Genomic DNA, 23,143 nt, shown 5'->3' with positions numbered 1-23,143 from the left:
TGCAGGCTCATTTCACTTGTCTGAATTTAGGCAGATTTCATTTAAAACTTGGGACTGGGTTAATTTCCAAAAGATTAATAAACCTGAATCTTTAAATGGTTTGCCTTCTTAAAATACTAAACAGTCGACAGCCTTACCAAACTGGGTAATAGATGGCTTCTATGTTTACGGTACCATAAAACTATACAAAATGAGCATTCCTATGAATAATGTCGATTTTACCTTTCAGAGTATGCACTACCACCTTTTATGCATTACGTAGAAAATGCCAATGACTAAGGTAGCCAATTCATTTACTGACCATGGAGCGTTACCCTGACGACTGAAAATAAGTTTCAAAATCTTCATCAAGGCCAGGGAATTGAGGCTGCTCAACCTGTAAGGTCTGTACACTTCTCTTTCAACACTTTAAAAAAGGTACCCTGTCAGTTTTTGTTTTTGTTTTTGTTTTTGTTTTTGTTTTTTTTGCAGTACGCGGGCCTCTCACTGTTGTGGCGTCTCCCGTTGCAGAGCACAGGCTCCGGACGCGCAGGCTCAGTGGCCATGGCTCACGGGCCCAGCCGCTCCGCGGCACGTGGGATCTTCACAGACCGGGGCACGAACTCGTGTCCCCTGCATCAGCAGGCGGACTCTCAACCACTGAGCCACCAGGGAAGCCCCCCTGTCAGTTTTAAGGGAGACAAGGTGCTGATTATCCTCACTGGTTAGCCAAGACATAAAGTAGAAATTTCTGGCACCAGAGAATCTAACTTTAACTGTGTCCTTCCTTATGGCAGAGCAGGCTCTTGGGGTTGAAAGAAAGGGAGGGGTTTCAGACCAAAAGTGCATTAAAAATAGTTTTCTTCCCTCTCAGTCCATGATCGCTTGATTCAATTTATGAATGCCTAATCTCTATTTAAGCTTAAATCCTAAAGTCCTAAAGCTAATTTATGAAAGCTCTCTTGTAAGAAGCCTGAAAATCAGCTTAATAAACAGGTATTATTCACCATCAGCAAGTGCCTAATAAATTTGTCTAGACACAGGTGACGAGGCAGTAAAATTTACTCTGAAATTCCCATGGACTTGTGGGATTGTGTGGTTCTCTCGAATAATGAAATATAAGGGTTCACATATTTTAATACAAAGGGTCATTGAAATGATTGTTTATGTTTGTAGCACTAAGTAATAGTAAATATTGAAGACATTATGCACAATTGACAAAGTTGAATACATTAAGGGCAGATCAACTTTCTAAATTACTTTCATAGCTGCTGTAAATATTTTGAGAAACATTCCCTTGCTTCAAGGTGTCAACACTTCGAATCACTGGTCTTTTACTTGGTGATTCTTAGAATTTATTGATGAAGGAGAGGAACAGAAGCTTCCCTGGTGAGGGAAGGGAGAGGCTTGTGTTGGGAGGCGCTGGAATATTTCATCACTCCCTCCACTAATTCCCATTCTCACCCCCACTTAATTCTTACCAGGTATTCTAGTCCAAATGAGGGGAAAACTGGATGCTTCTCTGTATTCACATACACAGTCAAGGAACCACACTACAGAGTACTATTTACATATGGCTTCTCAGTATTTAAAGTAACTCAACTGCAGCTTGACTCCTCGACACCCATCACATGTTCGAGAAGCACGGCAGAATTCCTGTGTTCTCACTGAACAACCGAAATGACACTCAACACATGGAAAAAAACACCTCAGGTGCAACAGGGAAAAGAATCTCCCCACTGTTTCCAACTCTTAAGTAGGCTTCGTAGAGCAACTTTTTCTGAACTGCTTGTAAGGGCAATTTACGAGCTCCTGATTACTATAACATATTGTGCTCTTAAAAGGAAAAAGGTAAAAGGAGTTTGGCTCCTTGTTGGCATTCCATTTTTTATAAGATGATTATATTGTGGTCAAGCTGGGTTGAGTCTGAAATTAATATAATTAACCTCCTGCTCAGCTACATGCGTTTATTTTCCATTTTCATTCATCTTTTCTCTCTGCCCCTGCAGACAGACCTGGAGAGGAAAGTAACCTGTGTTCAGTGGTCTAACACTCATTGTTAGTTCCCAGACTTCTGTTCTAGAAGAGCCAGTATCAGTCGAATGTGAAAACAACTTGAGAGATCACAAGAGACCCTTCACAGGCGACCAGCTTGCTTTCCACAAACAGCACTTACATTAACTGTTAAAAATGTTACAAAAACATACCAAGGATATCAGACAGACAAACGATCAGATAAAAAACCGGCCACAAAGGCTTAAATCAGGAAAGGAAATCTCATGCTGAGATATAAATGGGAAAGAGGTAATTGGGTGATCAAATCCGGACCAATCAATAAAAGACAATACCCCAAATGAAACAAGATTCCAACTTCCCACCCACCCCCCTCTTTTGGGGCTTAAAAGTACATATACATGGCTTAAACCAAAAAACTGGAGGATTTTTCACACTTGAAGAAGAAAACTTTATCCAAAGTTGGTTCTGATTCCATTTTGAAGATTCTATTAAGATAATTAGTTCCCTACTCAAACTGTATTGGCATTCCATGTATGTACAATGCAAGACAACCCAGGACTCCAGTTTCCCATGACTTAGATGGGAATGTGAACATTGGAGGCCTTTGGGCTATATGTAGCCCACATCAGGGACTGATTTGGCCTACTCAGTGTTCTAAAATTAAGGAATTTTACAAAAACATCCATATTTTTGTCTTGTCTTGAACGTCAGACGTGGAGAAACTGGCACTACCTCCTGAATGATCACAAACCCAGCTGCCTCCTTCAGGCCAGGACACCGCTCAATATGCGAGCTGCCACCACTCCCCTCTGTATAACACCCCAGTCCCCCTGCTGGTGTCCAAGTACCTCCCTGTCTCTGTACGCATATGACTTATCATCCCTACCCTAGATGCAGAGGTGCACATGAATCCTTCTATAAACTCTTATGTTTAGCCCATAAAGAGGTTTTAGGAAATGAACATTCCCTTGAAGACTTAGGCCAAGAGACTCAAATGACATACGAAGCCCCATTCAAATACTTTGGGGATCTAAAATAACAGTGAAACCTGAAAGTCTTCATTAAATCGTTGTACATTATATATGAATTCTCAAGATATTATATTACTGCTTGATTTCTGACTTCACTGTGGGGAAAAAAAGAGAACTCAAAGCCATCTTTCATTTGGTTCTCATTCATAAAGCTTTATCAATTATAAGTGTCAGCATAACTTAATATATGTATGTATAGATATGAAACAGTATTACTGTAGTTCTGTGACCATTTTAATACTCAGAGCAATAAAAAATAATAGTAAATTCTTAGTTGGTCTTCACTGCAGCACTAGATAATTCAGTTTACAGACATTTAGATTAATACTGATAAATTGTGGATGTGTATTTTTAAGCTGACTTGTGGTTGTTAATGAGCACGCATGCATTCATGATATATTCAAATCTCCACACGTTTATATACCAACGTATATAAGTGACTTGACTTTCTGCATTTCAAAAAGCAAACATACTGTCATCTGTTTTCAATATTAAAGTTCCAAATAATTTATAATGCAGAGTTATACAATATATATGGGACACTGCATCAATCATGCAGAAATATCTGTTCCATCCAACTGTTCCTGAAACCCTCCATTAAATTAAGATTTGAGCTGAAACCAAAGACATATGAATAAAGTAATAGTTGCTTGAGAAAAGACATAAACTACTTCAGATGGAAACTGTCATTTACTTCATTTTATTAAAGAATATATATGACTGAAAATATTACAATGACTTGCCTTATTCCTTTTTTTACTATAGAAGATGAAATGTGATATGAAAATCTTACAAATGTCTTAAAGTCCTTCTGGATTATCTGACACAAGCAGTACCCTATTAAAATAAGCAAAGTAACAAGAGAACCTTGCCTACTTCAATTGTGCTGTCGAAAACAAATCAGAGGAAGCCAACTGTCATTGAGCAATGGAAATGTGTCATTTGTAACCTGATTCAAGTGTGGGGATCAGTCAACCATATTTTCTCAAAATATTGAACACAGTGTAAAAGAACACAGTGCAGGCACTCTAATCAAATGAGAAGCCCACAGGAAGTTATTCTAATTTAAATGAGGTTTAAACTCATTTCAAAAGTCACATACTTCAAGTGTATATATTTATAGTTCTCCTAGTAGCCCCCTAAATGATTTCTTTCTACTGGTTCCAGAATCTCCTCATCATAAATGAAATGATTATAATGTAGGGTCATTCAAAGTTTGGTTTGTTTCTGTACTTACTATACACACACACAAACACACATCTCTTTCCCCATATTGATCTCACTGAAAGGAGAATCAAGCATGGGATTTGGAATCAGTACGCCCAGCTTTACCTCTGACTCCTGACCATATTTTAGCATCATGAATTTCCTTTACCCATTAACACATCTAGTAAATGGGGGCAGAAGTACGGGGCAGAAATCATCCCAGAAGGGAACCGTTCTCACAGGATGCTGGTCCACTGTCATCGGCACCACAGTCCTGATAAGTGGGGATAAAAATATTTGCCTTTTACTTACAGAAATTGTCTCAAGGGTCAAAAGCAATAAACACTCAGTTTAAATACCAGATTTCTGAGGTTTGTGAGGACAAAACCTGGGTAAGGAAACATGGTTAAAACTAGGGTAGAAAGTTATCCACTGAGGCAGAAAATCTTTGGCTAAGGTTCGAGGACTTGAACCAACAATACAGCATGGGATCCTAAAAAGGGCTTTGATTTGGATGGACTTAGCTTAGAGTCATGACTGTACCGCTAACTATCTATGTGATCTCAGACAAGTCACTTAACCTATCCAGAGTCTGTTTATTTATCAGCAGAATCAGAACAGTACCTCCCTCTCAGGGGAGATACACAGATTAAACGACAGGTTCAGGGCTTCCCTGGTGGCGCAGTGGTTGAGAGTCTGCCTGCAGATGCAGGGGACACGAGTTCGTGCCCTGGTCCGGGAAGATCCCACATGCCACGGAGCAGCTGGGCCCGTGAGCCATGGCCGCTGAGCCTGCGCGTCCGGAGCCTGTGCTCCGCAACGGGAGAGGCCACAGCAGTGAGAGGCCCGCGTACCGCAAAAAATTAAAAATAAAATTAAAAATAAATAAATAAATAAATGATAGGTTCAGCTCCTAATACAGTGCACAAGGCTAAAAGTAGCTCATTCTATTTATCTATTACACACTCTTGCACACACATGTGCATTCTCTTGATAACCAGTATATAGCTAAGTACATGACCTCTTCCCTTTCCTGTGCAAAAAAAGACATTCAAATAAAATTTCTCTTAGCTTCATTTCCTTGTAAAATGAGGCTTCTGTGATAACACTATATATAACTTAAATGTAAACAATAAGATGTAGATATTATTTTTTATTATTTCCATTTCCTTCTTAAAATTTCAAAATATTTTAGTCATTTATTATAGAGGGCACTGTTGTGTCCAGTTCAAGACTGAAGGACATCATTCCCAGTTGCAGGGAATGATGCTGCCCAACAGCTCTCCGCTGTCCTCTTCCCTGGGAATTTCCCCTGGCTAGAAAGCCTCTCCACTCTCCACGTATCGGCGGAGGCCTTTGGTAAGACTGCATCAGAGCCCAACTTCTTCTGCTCACTCCTGCTTCCTTCCCCTCCTTCCACAGGTGTTGATCCCAAGAGCACTCTCTAATAAACTTCCTGCATAAAGTCTATTTCCCAGAGGTCCCAATGTGCAACAGTTACAGTCCAGAGTAACCGGCTGCCCAAACTAGTGTGCATTAAAGGTTACTGAGGTCAGGCTTCTTGCAACATCATAAATGAAGCACCTTTTACTTTTCATAAGAACTGGCGCATCTGCTTTCTCTACAACTACAAATGGGGACTTTTGATTGAGGAATATGAGAGAAAAAAAATGAAAACAGATTAATTTAGCCAAATAATTAGTTTTGCTTATCTGATCCCAGAATCAAACAGTTAATTGAACTGAGCAGTTGTTTTGGCATTGTAAAGACAAAGCCCTACATGCGGCATATAAAAAAGCCTATCTTTTGGGTCCTTGGCAATTGTTCAACTGAAACTTGTCTGTAAAACTGCTTCCCCCCAACAAAGGTATTCCACTAAAGATGAATCCAAAACATTACGTTTTATTTTTATTTTAGAAAAGATTATATAGTAACTTGGCTGTCAAGGGGAAAAATGCTTGAAAATATGTATTTCAGTTGCCTAAAAGTCTTCCTCCTACCCTTTTAACTGTGTGAGTTGTTAAAAGTGAAGGCACTTTGCCAAAGGCATTTAAAAGTATATTCTGGCCAAATCTACACTGATTTAATAATACCTCTGGCAATTTAATAATATTTCCTAAAAACTGAAGTCACTAAAATCCACATTTATAGGGTCAATATCATTTTTGCCTAAGGGTCTGAAATTGAAAGAACAATACACTAATTACTGGACACTTACCCAAATTCTGTGGTTAATTCATTTGCATAGTAGGGACAATTAAATGGTTCACATGCTGTTTAATCTAGGACTACTGTAAAGTTGAACAATATTAGCACGCTTTCTTTTTTTTTCTTTTTTTTTTTAAATTTTCTTTCTTTTTTTTTTTTTTTGCTGCGTTGGGTCTTCATTGCTTTGCGTGGGCTTTCTCTAGCTGCAGCGAGTGGGGGCTACTCTTCATTGCAGTGCACGGGCTTCTCATTGCGGTGGCTTCTCTTGTTGCAGAGAGCACAGGCTCTAGGCGCACGGGCTTCAGTAGTTGTGATTCACGGGGTCTAGAGCGCAGGCTCAGTAGTTGTGGTGCATGGGCTTAGTTGCTCCGCAGCATGTGGGATCCTCCCTGGCCAGGGCTCGAACCCATGTCCCCAGCATTGGCAGGCGGATTCGTAACCATTGCACCACCAGAAGCCCAGCACGCTTTCTAATAAGGATATTTTTCAATTACAGAATAGAACTTTCAAAAGAAAGTTTGTCTAATATGAACCCACAGTTCCCAGAGGAGGCTCTGCTATCACAATAATTTCTCTAATCCACCTTATGTCTTCCCCTCTCAATTTTACTACCTTATGTCCACTGACATGAACCTGTGTGGCTTCTTTTAATCATCGCCTCCCTACTGGAACTCCGTCGAGTATGAATTAGTCAGGTGTTGACCTTGAACAAAGACCTTACTGCCAACTCGTTCTTTTGTACAGTAAACAGTTAAGCTTTTACAAATCATCTTAATTTGGCACCCATGTCTGAGAGACAATGCATTATAATGACCAAGAGCGTGGACTTGGATCTGAGGTTCCCAGATTCAAATCCCAGCTGGGCATCTTGTTAGCTGTGTGACTTGAGCAAAGCACTTTACAGCTTCCTATGCTTTATTTATTTATTTTTTTCATCTGTACAGTGGAGATGTTAATCATTCCTAGCTCACTGGGCTACTGTGAAGATGAGTTAACATTTGTAAAGCATTTAGGACAGTGGCTGCACATGGTATAAATGTGTTTGCTGTTATTAGTTTGCCTCTGTATTTTCATTTCCTTGAGTTCCTCTCCTTATAACCTCTTGGGAGGATGCAAGCCTGCTATGCCATCCTCTCATACTGTTACCTGACTCATCCACTTCATCCACTTCTCTGCTCTTCACAAAGCTCAGTTTTCCATACCAACTTGCTCTTTCTATCCACCATAACACATATTCCATTTCCCCATTACTTCTGACTTCTTATTGCCATCTGTCACCAAAAATTTCATTTGCGGCCTATGATAACATGAAAATGTAATTTATGAACATGACTAACCTGCAAGGCACGCAAAATGCAGGACTGCTGCTCTCACGCAGTCTTGCACTGGTTTTTTAACAAGTTATACAGCCTTGGCTAAATCAGGCAGAGAGATACCATAATAGTTTGGGTGCTCAAGGGAAATGGTAAACAACTAGAATGTAAGATGTCAAGTTTCAAATTAAATATGAACTGGAATTTTGAAGAGCCCACTGCTTTTCTGTAAATGAGGTATGGTCTCTGTCAACAAAGTGCCTTTATTTTTACTTCATCTAATACCATCACCAACAACGTGAGCTCTGGTTCATACTGAGTCCCCGAAACTCTTCAGGGCTCTGTGAGGTAGAAAGAACTCTATCTCGCTTTTACAATAGCTACTGTGTATTGGCTACACAAGGCAGGCAGCAGTAAAACCTAGTGGGAGTCAATAAACTGAGTCGATGGGACTCGGAAAACACCTAACCAACAAATTGGTTCTGTGATACTGTGACATTTTTATAGTCACATTTTTTAACCACAACAGCTCTTGAATGGTATGCATTATGGCATTTCAATTTAGTCATTTATCTAAAAATGAGTTTTATCTCGGCTCATAAATAAACAGTGACATTCCCGCGTTTTGAAAAGCTCAGCTTCACCTTTTGCTGCAAAGCTCATTTTACAATTACAGAAACATGCCCTTTTGTGCCATGTTACTTAATCTTTGATTTATGGCCCTTATCTTTGTGCTAACCTCTTTCTGTAAACTACATGAAGTTTGCACAAGCTCAGCTATTTCATTCTTATTTCTAATCTTAATGGGTTAGTTTCTCCCTAGTGGCCAAGTCTCTCTACCAAATAGAGAGATAAGGTGAAAGTATTCACTTTTTTAGTTCACCAGCTATTATTCAGTGTCTCAGTCTGTTCTCAGTCTGAAATAAGTAATGCGTTTCCCGGGAAGCCTTGGCTAGCTCTCCCAGAAAGCCTTTCTTTTCTGCTACCCCTGCCCCTCCCACCGCTTGCTCCAGTGGACCTTGCAGCAAAGCCTTGCAGGCAATGGCTGCCTTCCCTCCCTCCTTTCCACACTTCACTTCCAGCCAGTGGGCTGGGGACAAGAAAATTAAAATGGCGCCTCAGAATGGCTTCTCCTCCAGTTCCATCTTGTCTGCCTTTCAGTGCTGACACTTGGGTGTTTACAGAGTCACTCCCAACTTCTCCCACAGTCTATCTATGGCTCTAGGTCTTGTCCCATAATTCAGGGAACACTGGAGATGTCTTCTACAGCAGTGCACTTAATTTGAAGGAAATCTGCATCTTGCTCAAGGTCCAAGATGATAAGTGTATGTTCTTATGCCTTCCTTCACCTGTATCCACACATTATAGACTTGGCCAGTGTACTGCAACGTTTGTGCTCTGGGGTTGCTGCTAATGACTTGCTTCATTACAGATGGATTTTCTTCTCTGTTTTTTCATTATTTCTGTTGTTGTTTGGAGGTGGGGAGAAATGGACTTTTACTCCACCATTTAAAATAGAAGTCTTTATAAAAGTTTTGCAAAAAAAAATATAGGAAGATGCTGGTGACACAATGCTAAGTGAAAACAAGTGCAGGGTACAAAATAATATATCCAGGATGGTGCATAATCATGATATCAAATACATGAAGGGGACAACACATCAAAATGTTAATCATTGTCTCAGAGTTGGAGAATGATTTAAAATTTTTCTATTGATATTTCTTTGTATTTTCCAAGTTCTGTTTTGTGTTTTCAGTGAATAAGTATTATATTCAGCAAACAATGTTTACAAAAACACATTCATGTAGCAGCACAATCTTGGTTAGGACTCTTGGCTAAGCACAAGCTTATATGTGTACACTTCTTCATTCAACAAACATCTACTGAATTTCTGCTATGGGCCAGGCACTATGCTAGGACTGAGGGATATAGCAGTAAACAAAGGAAAGTCTGGCACATAGCAGCTTATATTCAGGTAGGGGAGACAGATGATAAATAAGCAAATAAACCCAGGATGTGTTAAGTTGGGGTAAGTGCTATTGCAGAAAAAAATAACACAAGGTAAAAGTACAGAGAATGACAGTGGATTGAGAGGAGGTACCAAATGTTTTGAATCTGTATCTATCAAAGAAACTAAGGAAGGCAAAGAAGCTAAAAAAGCAGACACTCAGAAGAGACTCACTAAGTTAATACTACAAGTTCATTCATTCTTCATTATCAGTTAGATAGTCATTAAGTCAATAAATATACATTTTTTAAGTTTCTGGGCAATTCTCCTTAGGATATTTTTACCTTGAAATATATAGTGACTAATATGAGCATTTGGAAAGCAGATTTTAAAGATTCTTCCTGTGAAGATGTTTAATTAGTAAACATCTTAATGTTTACTAATTAATCTTAATAATCTTAATCATGAATAGTAAAAGGGACTACTTAATGAACATTCAACACCAATGAACTCGAGAATTCCCACCAAAAGGACATAACTAGGTATCATATTTTAATACACTGTGTGCATTAAATGATTGTTCACCACTAACATGTTTTTCATCTCACTAATTCTTTTAAGGAATTGTGTGGGAAAACTAAATGCATTTAGGCTGTACCCTAGAGAACACAAGAGTTCCTTGAAGTGGATTTTAGTAAACAAAATTGTCATTTTAAATATAAAACAAGGCAATATTTTACCCACTATAACACATCTACAGAACATGATGAAAGCCAGTCAAAAACAAGAGTTGAAGTGCAAATGCAGTAACTGCTCCCTTTCCCACTTTTGCTAAGGACCCACTTTTGCTAAGGAATGCGTTTGATTATACACAGAGGTGAGCCCGTACTTCACTGAGTGTTTGCTACATCCCACTATGCCATAGTAGCACATGCTTTTCTTTTTTCATTTAATCATTAAAACACTCCAACAAAGAAAGTCCCTTCATTTTAGAGGTTAAGTAATACCCTCCAGGTCCTATAGCTAGTAAATGACTGAGCAAGAATTCAAACCAGGCACTCTGATTCCAGGGTCCTCGCTTTTAACCATTACTCCCTACTGACAATCCCTAGGCTTACAGTCACACCGGAAGCCTCATGTTTGATTGAAAGAATTCTGAATTATATAACATACTTCCAATTTCGAACAATTAATTTTGGACTTAATAATATTATATGTACATGTAATTCTAAATATCTATTTTTAAAAACTGCCATATATTACTCTTACAATATCTCTGCTTTTAAGTTAGTCTCCTCTCAGGTTGTTGCCACATAGGTTGCTTCTGCACGTAGACAGTTGCTCCTCTCATCCTAATAAACTTGCTGCACCAAAGTTATTAAGACTTGTAAGTTAAACAAAGTAAGTTCCACAGCAAGTTCTAAGGGACACATGCTGGGTTCTCTATTCTTCCCAATCTTCACTTTTCTGCCACATTCCCTTTCTAAATCATAGCTTGATTTTGTTTTTCCCCTTTAAAAGAGATAATATATGTAAATAAATTAGCACCTTGCCTGGTCTATAATACGTGCTTTGTCAACACTATTATTTTTGCTACAACTATGAGCCAGACATGAAGCTAAGCACCGGGAATATGGCAGACATGAATGAGACATGCTACCTGACATTGAGGGGCCTGAAATCTAGTGGAGAAAAGTAAACCACCTATCACCACCCAGTGGTAGAAACACCTCACCCCAACGTGGGTGGAGGCAGAGGCAGGGAGGAATGAGCTGACAGGGTAAGAAGGTTGGGAACAGGAACAGGAAAATTCCCAGGAGACTAACAGACTGGAAATTATAGGAGTTCCACAACATTTAGTAAGTCTGGAGAAGGGCAGGGGATAAGTCACGGGACCCAGGAGGCGGGCCAAGTGGGCAGGGCCAAAATCCTAAGGGTTTGTATCAATATGTCGTGCTAAGGATTTTGGATTTTATCCATAGGCGATGAGAACCTACTAAAAATTTACTAGCACAGTCACTGATTCAATCAATTGAAAGATCAACTTGGTAACCGTGAGATAACTGAGCAGAAAGGGATGGAGCCGGGTTAAGAGGCTGCTGTGGTAATCAAAGAGAAAGATGATGACAACCTGAATAAAGATGCTAGAAATGCACATGGAAAGGAGACAATAATGTTGAAAGTAACTGAATAAATAAGGCAACTTGTTGAGTGTTCAGATGTCGGGAGATGCTGGGTGGGGTTCAAGAGAAGGGAGTGTCACGGATAACTACCTTGGTAATTGGGGCCATTGACTAAACTAAGATATTGGGACAGAGCCAAGGTTTTGAGGGAAAGGTGATGAGTTTACTTTGGGGGTGTAGGCTATGTGAGAGCTGATGAAACGGCAAAATGCAGATGAGCAGAAGACAAAGAGAATCTCTAGCCCAGGGCTAGAGATAAAAATTTGGAAGTCACAACACAGGTGATAGTATAAACCTTGAGCATGGATGACACAAGAATCTACGTAGGGTTATTCATTAATATCACTCATTGAAAAAGACACATAGGCTCCCTTTTTCCACACTGGGAAGCAGATTAAGGTTTGGCTCCAGTTTAACATTATCTCCTGCCACTCCATACCACATATCTTACTGTAAAGTCACATCAGGATACTTATAATTTCCCAAGTCTGTCAGACTCAAATACCCTCCCCTAAGTTTTCTGCCTGGTGAAACCCCACTTGGCCTTAAACTCTAAAGCAAATGTCACTTTTCCTGGGAAGCCCTTGATAACCTGGCCACCTTCCTCCCCGACTTCAGGTGGAGTTCGTTGTGCCCTCCTCCTTCCTACTACAGCACTTGGTCCATGCCTCTACTATTGATAGACAATTTTATCCTCCACTAGATATAAAGTTCAGAGAAGGAAAAGACTGCAACTACACAGGAAAAGGTATCAAAGCATGTTTACAAACTGACTGCATAAAGCAATGTGTCCTCCATCTGCAAACACCATCCATTACTCTAAAAAAAGCTATGACTACCACTGTTTGGCAAGCAGCCACAGAAGGTTCTTGGGTATAGTGTGATATTTTGGGTATGATCTACTAAGAACTTTATTTTATTCCCACATTGCTCATATGCATGTCGACACAACTGATGTGCTGAAAACAGTGCCATCATTTAGAATAATAATTACTATGAATATACTAGTTCCTCTCAGTGAATATGCCACTGTGTTTCACTCAGGGCAAAAAATGGGAAGAGAGAAAATCGAAACAGAAGTAGACAGGTGGAAGGAAGCAATGGGAGGCTTCACTAGGATCAATTGGGAGATCACTATGGCACTCTGATGTAATATCTCCTCCAGCAAGGACAATTCAAAGACAATAAACAAACAAATAGCTGAGAAAGTTTACATTTGTTAAGTGCCCAATATATGAAAGGCATATTCTTTATGAAGAAAGACAACAGAAACCTTACCTGGATTTGACTTTAAAGAAAATGCTAAATAAAAAGAGATCCAAATGACAATCATTCTTTCTAGAAGCATTAGCTCTTCTAGAAACAAGATATTTATTTTTGCCACTTAGCTCCTTGAATAGAAGGGACAATCTATAAAACCTTATTTGTACTGATATCAAAAGGCCTTTCAGATTGCTATACCCCCCTTGACTCTACTTAATTGTAAAAAAGAGACATTACTGAAATTCACTTTCTTTCTAGTTTCTTAGCGAATACTTATAAAATTTTTCCAAGACACTGAAAGATACATCCATATGGTCTGAACTTTCAACAATTATGACAAATTTATTATCGAATGGAAAGACGTTGTAGGATGTTTCATTTTTCAAACTGACCACTACTTCTTCAGGGAATTCATTAGTTTTCATTCTTGACAAACAGTTTAATGAGTGTACTATAAGTTAAAGATGAGATGGCTCCAAATATCACAGAGTGACCTATTTTATGTGACTTAAGAATGAGAACTCTTAGATGGAAGTTAGAAAACTGTGTGTGTGTGCAGAAAATCTACTATACACGCATCATAACGCTGGTCTCCTTTTCAGCTCTGAGTACAAATAAACGTATCTACCCTCAAGAGTCTGTAAGAAATTCAGTCCTAAGGATCATCTGTCTTGATACTACCGAGATGGTATAAATGTGAAAATGCTCAGCCTCAGCTCTTACATTAATTAAGGTGAAGATGCTGAGGTGTCCATGATTCAACTCAGTTATTATTTAGTGGTCACAAACAGGATGTATTACATTTGGCATACCCATTTACTCCAAGTAGGTTATGTTTTAATTACTAAATACTTTGAAGTTGTAGCTTTCTTTTCCAGACATGTTGTGACTGTGTACCCTGTGCAAAGAAACAAGGTCAAAACTCTTTAATTCATTTTCTAGTTTCTAGAACTGAAGCACTGTGTGACTTTAGCCCCTGATTTCTCTGTTTCACTTTTTCCACTTTTAACATCTGCAACATGATAGCTGTTTTCTTCTCATCTTTTAAAAAATTTAAAACACTGTAATAACAATGAATATGACAAGCTCAATATTTTGTAATAAAAAACAACTGATGACGATATTCATATTTAACCTCGTTGATACTTACTGTGAGCCAATCATTGTTTTAAATTCTAGCTAAATCATGTCATTCTTAAAATGACCTCTAAAACAAGTAACCACTTGTGTTAGGTTCCCCGAGGAAACAGGTGGCACAATCAAATGCAATTTGAGGGTATTTTAATAAAGAGATCATTTGCAAAGGTGTGGGCAGGGTTTGGAAAAACTACAAGAGATGGTGCAGTACCCTGAGCTAGTAAGACTAAAGGGGAGCATTTATCAGTATGAAGTGTCTGGAGGAGGACACAGTTACCAGAATTCAGAAAGTGGTCTTAGGGAGGTGCTCGTGTGCCAAAACAGTGGCCTATAGTCTAGGGAGGTGAGCTGATAAGGAGGGAGCCCAGGAATAAATAGTGCAAACTCTCTCTCCCCACCTGCTTGCTCATCTCTTTCTGATGCCTCCCATTGTCCAAACCCAACCAGAAGCCAGAGAACAAAGAAGCCTACTGATTCAGTCCAAATATCTCAGCACACAGAGCGGGTGGAAAAAGGAAGAGAGTGGATCAGATATCCATGATTCCCATTTTACCCTAATCATTCAAAACTTACCTTGAATAAATGAAGTAATCAATAGATACTTGTTAGAGAAAGAAAAAATAATATCAAGAGGTTCAGTAAGCTGTCCCAAATCACACACACAGTAAGAGGCTGAGCCAGGCTGTGCACTGAGACTCATACCCATGCCCATAACCAATGTAGCAGTCTCCTCCATCCACCATCTTTATCCCACACCATTTATAAGAGTGCTGTTGGGTATTTCAGGTGACAGTAAGAATGACAGGAAATAATCACCACACCCTAAAAGCTTGTAATTTGTGTGCCAGTTTGGTTATCTCACCTTTCCATCTCATTACTGTCAAATCTCCAAATTCCCTTCTAGCATCAAAAGTTCTTTAACAGCAGGTCTTAGGCCTCTTACAATTCCCTCACCTATTCCAACTAGCGGCTGAGCAGTGCAACCTTCCATCACATGGCATTTTGCCCACTTGTTTGACAGTATGCTGCTTCAGAGGGATGCTCTGAGTATAAATAACACAGGTTAGGGCTTCCCTGGTGGCGCAGTGGTTGAGGGTCCGCCTGCCGATGCAGGAGACATGGGTTCATGCCCCGGTCCGGGAGGATCCAACTGCAGAGCGGCTGGGCCCGTGGGCCAGGGCCACTTAGCCTGCGCGTCCGGAGCCTGTGCTCCGCGACGGGAGGGGCCACAGCAGTGAGAGGCCCGCGTACCGCAAAAAAATAAATAAATAAATAACACAGGTTACACGATGATATCTTTTAAGAAGACAAGCCTTTAACCTCTATTTACTGCAGTGGAGTAAGCCTTAGGTCTTATATTATTGATACATTTACTTGCAAGACATGTTGAAGGATTCATTTACTCAGCCAACATGTATTGATCACATAGCACGTACCTGAAACTGCACTAGCTACTTGCACAGACTGAGAAAACATTCTTACCAAAATCAACAAGTGGCTTTCTACAGAAATGAGTCAATAATTACCCAGAAGGAAGTTTAAAGTGTGTTAATCACCAAGAGAGGTCATGGGCACACATCCTGGAGTGCAGTCAGAATCCTGCCCCTCAGCAGCACCCTCCCCTTCTTCTCCCCAAGTTGTTCTGAGTTTGGATGTAGGATAAAATCCTGTAATAAGCACAAGCCATCCAAAAGCTGATATTGTTCCTCAACACAATCAAGTATTCTGCTATTTTCCATCTTTTAGGAAGGGCCTCTGCTTTGAAATCTCAGCCCTGTGAACAAGGGCCTGCCTCAAATAGATCAAACAGAAATTTGTCCCCGTGGGTTTTTTCTTAGTTCTGCTTTTGAGCTTGGGGAGGCCACTCTTTCACGCCTGGTTCTGACTGAAACAGCACATAGAAATCTTTCGTCTTTTCCAGGGACAAGGCAACTGAGCTGGCATAGCTACTCCCTTTCATGCTGTGCAAGCATTAGCTTTGCATTTTTAAAAACTATTGTACAATGTGTCACGCAGTGAGGCTTGCCAAAGGGAGGGAAAGGGAAAAAAGAATAGCAGAGTTGACCCTACATGCAAGTTTTAATGATTTTGGAAAACCATCAACCTGGATTAAATTCTGATACTAATTTGACAGTTTCCCACTAATGGCAAGAATGCAAAACCATTAATTAGCCTCTTGATAATTATACATTAAAGAACAATCTATTTTCTTGACAATTCTAACAAATGGACAAATTCATTTCATTAAAAACTCAAATACTTGACGAAGCTGATTTCATCCACGAGCTCTAGGTAAAATCACTCTTTCAAACATCCTCCAAACGTTTACTTAGGTGCACGTACCTGGGCTTTCTGTTGCCAACAAAAGCTCTGAGTGTGCAGGACTTCTGGGGCATGAAATGCATTTACATACATTATGAAACACAAACAAAGCAGAATCCATCAAGTCTGTTAGCGGGAGAAACTTACATCCCTCTTCTTACCAAATCAACCTGTAACTTGTGAAGAACTCTGTTATTTCCTAGCAACAGGAGTAAACACTGCGCTATATCCTGTGCCTAAGATATATAAACTTGTTAATCTGGAGTACTCAACTTAATTAAACATTAGACTTTTAAATTGCATTTTTAGTGCACAACAGTACTGCTAAATTATGATGATCAGCGGCTAAGTGTGCTTATGTCTGCAGAACTCGGGGAATGAAAATGAATCATTATTTTCCATCTTGATATGACTGCTTTTCTCTGAGTTCACGGGCCTCAGAGTTCACTCAAACTGTATGGTTAAAACACAGGTTGGAGACCTCATTTAAGAAAATTCCTTTAAACCTTTCACCACTTTGACAAATCCAGTCCAAGCTCACCGAGCCAGTTCAAAAAGTAACTCTCAGCCTTTTTATAGGTTTTCAATTACACCAACACAGCACACCAGAGCCGTCATGTTGGACAAAGGACACTGCAGATACAGACAGGCACGAGTTCTTTTTAAGAGACTCACATGAAAGCAGCCTTCCCCAAACTGGAGCCAACAGATAAAAAGCACTGTCTGTCTTGAACCATCCTTGACTTATTAAAAAGAGATCTTCGAATTACTTAAACATGGTGAGTGTTCGGTTATTTACAATTGGATGTATGCTATGATTTTTCTGGCTTTTTAGAATTTAGTCTGCAAAAATATTGGCAGCTACTTTGCCCTCCAACTGTTCCAAATAGTTTTTTTGAGGAATTGTTCAAAACATTCTCTAGACTTCATTCATCCTCCTCCTACATAGTGTGTGACAGCAGGATTTACTTTTCCCTGTATGCACTCTGAGAAACAAAAACCTCAAGGAGGTCAAGGAGCTTTCCAGGTTGAAAATGGGAATCAACTGCAGAAAACAGAGGTTAGGCCTAATTCCACTTTCTATTTCAACGTACCCTTTGACTGGGCCTGAGGTAACCATACTCTTTTCTGAGACATTAAGTCCTTCTTAAAATGGTTATATGACTTAACAGATCAAACACTAATGTTTTCTCCCCTTTACAAACTCTGAATTTATTTGAATATGTGATTAGTATGGTTTTGTCACAGTACCAATCTTTGAGATTTGGTTGAATCAATTATTTTAAGTGGCATTTATCATTAGGGGTAAAGTAGACCAGCAAGCACGTGCACATTAGTTGGTTAGGAGAACCTGCAAAATTTAAACACTGTATGTGCAAAGGCAAATTGACTCAGCCTATAAATCTCCCATTCTCTCAGGGGGCGTAGTGATGACTCTAAAACCACTGGAAACATAGAGAAAGCCCATCATTATGACTCTAACAGCTCCCTGACGCAGGCTATTCCTTCTCTGTGTATTTAACGTTCTAGATGTCAGCTGGCCTTCTTTGTAATCTCGCTGGGAGGCTTGTCCAGTGGACAAGTTTTGTTTTGGTGTTTGGTCTGTCCTGCTTACGCCCCCTCCCCTACCGCCGTTAAATAAGACGTTACAGTTTAACATGCTTAACTGCAGGTAAGTTCCCCTAGTATTCAGTATGAGAGGAGGTGAAGCTTCACGCTCAATGAGATGCATAGAAGCTCGGCACGATTCTAGGCTAGAATGTCCCTTTTAACTGTCGAAGCCCCCTGTCCACTCAGTCTGACTCAAATGCAGTTCTGCGGCACTGGATAGAACCAGGGATCGCAAGGCAGGAGCCAGGGGTGGGCCCCCTCCCCCATACCAATCCCTTCTGCTCCTGAGGTTACAAATAACCCTCCCCCATCCTTTAACGCGTTCAATGTCCCAAATGCCAACTGTGGGCCTCCTAAACACCGCACTCTACACGAGGGACAGAGAGACGACTGACACGTTGCCTGCCCCAACAGGCCCACGTTCAAGAGAGCAGACAGCCGAGTGCAACACCTCCTGGTGGGGCGATGGCAGAGGCGCAAGCTAAGTGCTGGGGGGGGGGATAGAGGTGGTGGTGGCTGAGTCTGCCCTTGGGACTCCCAGGGCCTCCTCAGATCCCGAGCCTGCAGGCCACCACAGGAGCCACCAACCACACGTGGTGACTGAGGATGGCAAGCATGGCTGGTCTGTGTTAAGAATGAAATACACCCGACTGTACTCAGTATCGTGTAATAACGTATAGTGGGAGATAACGTAAAAAAGAGTGTATATGTTTATATATATGTATAGCTGAATCACTTCGCTATACACCTGAAGCTAACACAGCACTGTAGATCAACTATATGTCAATAAAATTTTTTTTTAAATTAAAACAATTAAATACACTCAAATTTCAAAGAGTTTGGGGAAAAAAGAATGCAAAGAATCGGTTAATGATTTTTTAAAATATTGGTCACATAGGGCAATGCTCATACTCTGGATATACTGGGTTAAGTAAAACATTATTAACATTAATTTCACCTGTCTCCTTCTACTTTTCTTACTGTGCCTACTGGAAGATCTGAAATGACCTATGCGGCTCACATCCATGGATGCTATTTATTTCTAGCAGGCTGTTCTGGTCACAAGCAGACATTTGGGGAGAAAACCCAGGAGGCTGTCTCAGGGGCAGGTGGGCGAGAGGGGAGAAGTAGCCGTGGAATGAGAGAAGAGGTGACACACGGGGAGCCCAGAGGGGCTACAAAGAGGGAGCAGAGACTGACGGTGTGTTTGTTCCCTGAAGAGTACTTACCCCCCGGATTCATTTGCAGCAGAGGGACTACAACATGAAGACCAAAACAAGGACAAGAGTCACATCACCAATAACTGAGAAGCAGCCTGTGGTTTACAGGGAGCCATGCTCTGCCGGGACCAGACCGACCAGTCAGCCTTGTCTTCTTCACTCCATCTGTGGCCTGTTGTCTGGTCACTCTGCCTTCTCACCTGCAAAGGGGGACCTGAGAGGAACTGCTCTGCTCGTGGGTCCCCCTTCCTCTGTCAACCAAGTCTCTGGATACCTGAAGCTCCCTCAACACCCTGAGAGGGAGGACGGAAAGGGCTAGAGAAATAGACATGTTTGGGACTAGAGTTTTGAAACTACAAAGAATGGAATGAATCCTTTATACTTCCTTTTTCATCCAACTTATCACACTTTATTTAAATTCTTTGTTAGCCCCCTTCTCTGCTAGATGTGAGCCGGGTGTAAGCGCCAAGAGCTCAGGACCCACATCTGTGTGCTGCCGTGACCACAGCTCCGAGTGTGGAGCCGGGCAAACAGGCGCCCACAATAAACATCTGTGGACGGGCTCAAATGGAGAACGCGCAGTCGTTTGTGTTGTTGAGGATGTGCTGAGTTAAAGTTTCCAGGTGTGTAAACGGCACTCCGGACCAAGTGCGGCGCTCACCCAGGGATGGTCCGGCAGTCGGGCCGCATCTCTCTAGGCATGTTATCTGCTCTGCGTGGCGGGCGACAGTGAGCTGAGACCTTCCCAGCCCTGCTCCACTCTGGCACTGGAAACATTCCAGGAGGCTCCTGAGGCAGAAGCAGCCACTTGACTGACTTTCAACGGGGAAGCTCAAGGCTGAGGGCAGTCAGGACTAACAGAGGCTGGGAGTCTCCCTGGCCGGGTCTCATGCCTCTCCTGGTAAGAAGAATGGAGTGAAGGAGCAGTGATGCAGATCTGGGCTCTGCGTTTAATTCCACGATCACCGCTTGGCAGCTGGGGGACAAGTAAGTGCCTTCTCCGAACTTCACTCTCCACAGCTTAAAACAGGGCTCATCATGCACGTCTTAGGGGCTGGTTGGCCATGATGTGCTTTTCAGAAAGGACTGGCACATGGTGATCATGATAAATGGTTACATGTGATACACGGTAAACACTCAACAATGGCTGTTACCCTTCTTCCGATTACAGCTTTTAAGCAAGGTTTTTAACCTGGAGGCCATGGAGCCCCAGGAAATCCACAGATGGAAACTCTTGAAATCAGATACAAAGTGGTGTGTGTGTGAGTGTGCACATCTTTTTTCTCTAAGGAAAGAAACCATAGCTTTCATCAGAGCCTCAAAATGCTCTCAGACTGACAACAGGTTAAGAAACATTCTTAAGCTTCTGCGGCTTCCAAAGTGTTTAGCTCATTTTGTGTATCTTTGGTATAACTTTATGCGTGATTCGCAGAACTAAGCCTCTTCCATGCCTGTCCAAGAGGCCTACATTTTACACATGACAGTACAACCTCTGTAAGAGGCCTTTATTATCTGGCAACGGTAGATTCACGAGAACGTACTTGGAATTTCTAAGGTAGACATTCATCTTAATTTCAGCTACATAGAGTACTGGTGTCCTTACGTCTTTAAACAACTTCTTCCATAGTGTTTCTGACATAATTGATGGCCAAGGAAGGCAGCTGGAATGTTTTATTCTTAGGAAGCGGTCACTTCGTTCTAGAACAACAACAAAAACATCATAATGGATGACTTGGGAGCCCAGTCAGGGATGGGGTCTCCTCCTCAACAACCCAGATGAGTGGCTGGCAGCCCTGCAGGCTCCAGGAAGAGGGAGCTTAGCAGCTTCAACTCTCTGAATGTTAGTTTTCTCACATGGAGAGGAAGGCTGAGAATGTAACATCTCTTTCCTGGGGCTGCTGTGAGGATTCCCTAAGAATAACTGCAACACAGAGTAAGCACCTCGGATATTAACTGTTAGATGCCCTCTCTACGTCTATGGTAGGAAGAAAAAGTACTCCTCATCTGATCCCTGAGCCACAGATTCTAGCCTTGAGAGTAACTTTGGCCCACTGCTATTTTCCCACCTCTTAAGGCAGCTCTTAGTGACCAAGTAGGAAACGAGCAGCTGGGAGAACTGCTGCAAAAGTGTCTGAGCAGCAAGTTCAAAGAGAACCTGTCTTCACGTCCAATGTTCCACGATGCAAATATGAGAATCAACTTAAAGGAAACAGAATAAAAACTCGCCTTAAAAACCTGAAGATTAACATTTCAGTACACATATTTCATTCACTCATTTAAAAATTATTGTGCATCCCTGACGTGAGGGGTACTGTACTAAGCACAGGAATATACAGAGACGAGGAAGCACAGTGCCTCGCTAAAGACATTTAGAGCAGGAACAGAGACAGACTAGTGTACCCAACGCCGACCACAGGGTCAAGTCTGAGGCAGGGGCTGGGTGGGAGGGGGTGTTCAGCAAAGGCTTCTTGAAAGAATAATACTTGGGTTGTGTCTAGGAGGAGGAGTAAATGTTCACTAGGTCAAGAAAGGAGAAACAATATTCCACAGAGACAGCAGCGCATGCGAAAGTATGAAGATGAGAGAGGAAATGGACGTTTGGTGACCTTAATGTTAGAGAGGTCAGCACAGCATGAGGATTAGGTGGACAGCTAAAAGAAGTGTGCTGCACACCCTCACTCCCATCCATCTGCTGTGTCCAGCAGGAGGCAGGGCACACATCATGGGGAATCCTGGAGTTCATGGTTAAGAGCTTGGCCTTCTTCCCCAGGGCCATGAAGTTTTGAATGGTTCTTCTTTTATGGAGATACAGCTGGCATATAACATTGTATTAGTTTCAGGTGCAAAACATAATGATTTGATATTTGTATATATTATGAAATGATCACCACGATAAGTCTAGTTAACATCTATCACTACACATAGTTACAACTTTTTTCCTTATGATGAGAACTTTTTTTTTTTTTTTTTTTTTTTGTGGTACACGAGCCTCTTACTGTTGTGGCCTCTCCCGTTGCGGAGCACAGGCTCTGGACGTGCAGGCTCAGCGGCCATGGCTCACGGGCCCAGCCGCTCCGCGGCATGTGGGATCTTCCTGGACCAGGGCATGAACCCGTGTCCCCTGCATTGGCAGGCGGACTCTCAACAACTGCACCACCAGGGAAGCCCTGATGAGAACTTTTAAGATCCACTATCTTAGCAACTTTCAAATATGCAATATATTATTTTTAACTACAGTCACCATGCTGTGTATCACACCCCCATGACTTATTTATTTTACAGCTGGAAATTTGTACCTTTTGACCATGGATGCATGATTCGATTTTAACTATTTGTTCTTTAGAAAGAGCTCTCAGGCAGTGGTGAGGAGAATGGCCTGGTAGGGAGAGATGGGAGGCAGCATTTTCGAGGTGAGCTGTGAGGACTGAAACAGGGAGGGTCTAAACTAACACAGGGAAAAAGAGTAAGATTGAGGGATGGAACAGGAGGTCCTGGTGATTGATTAGGTGGAGGCAGAAAGGGAGACAGTCAGACCAGGACCATTCCCAGGTTTATGGCTCCGTGGCGTAGTGAGATATGCTATGTTCTCTGGGGAAAACAGATGGAACAGTAGATATCTGCTGTTGCTGTTTGCACAGCCTCCACTTTCTCTTCTTTTCAATATTTTCTCTTTAAAAACCACCCGCTCCCTGCTCTCAGGTCATTC

Source organism: Delphinapterus leucas, chromosome 3 (genome assembly GCF_059928025.1).
Source record: "Delphinapterus leucas isolate spDelLeu-1000000601 "Yukka" chromosome 3, BTC_Dleu_Yukka2, whole genome shotgun sequence".
NCBI classification, from domain to species: Eukaryota; Metazoa; Chordata; class Mammalia; order Artiodactyla; family Monodontidae; genus Delphinapterus; species Delphinapterus leucas.
The sequence above is the reverse complement of the archived record's forward strand: the minus strand, read 5'-3'. Positions refer to the sequence as shown.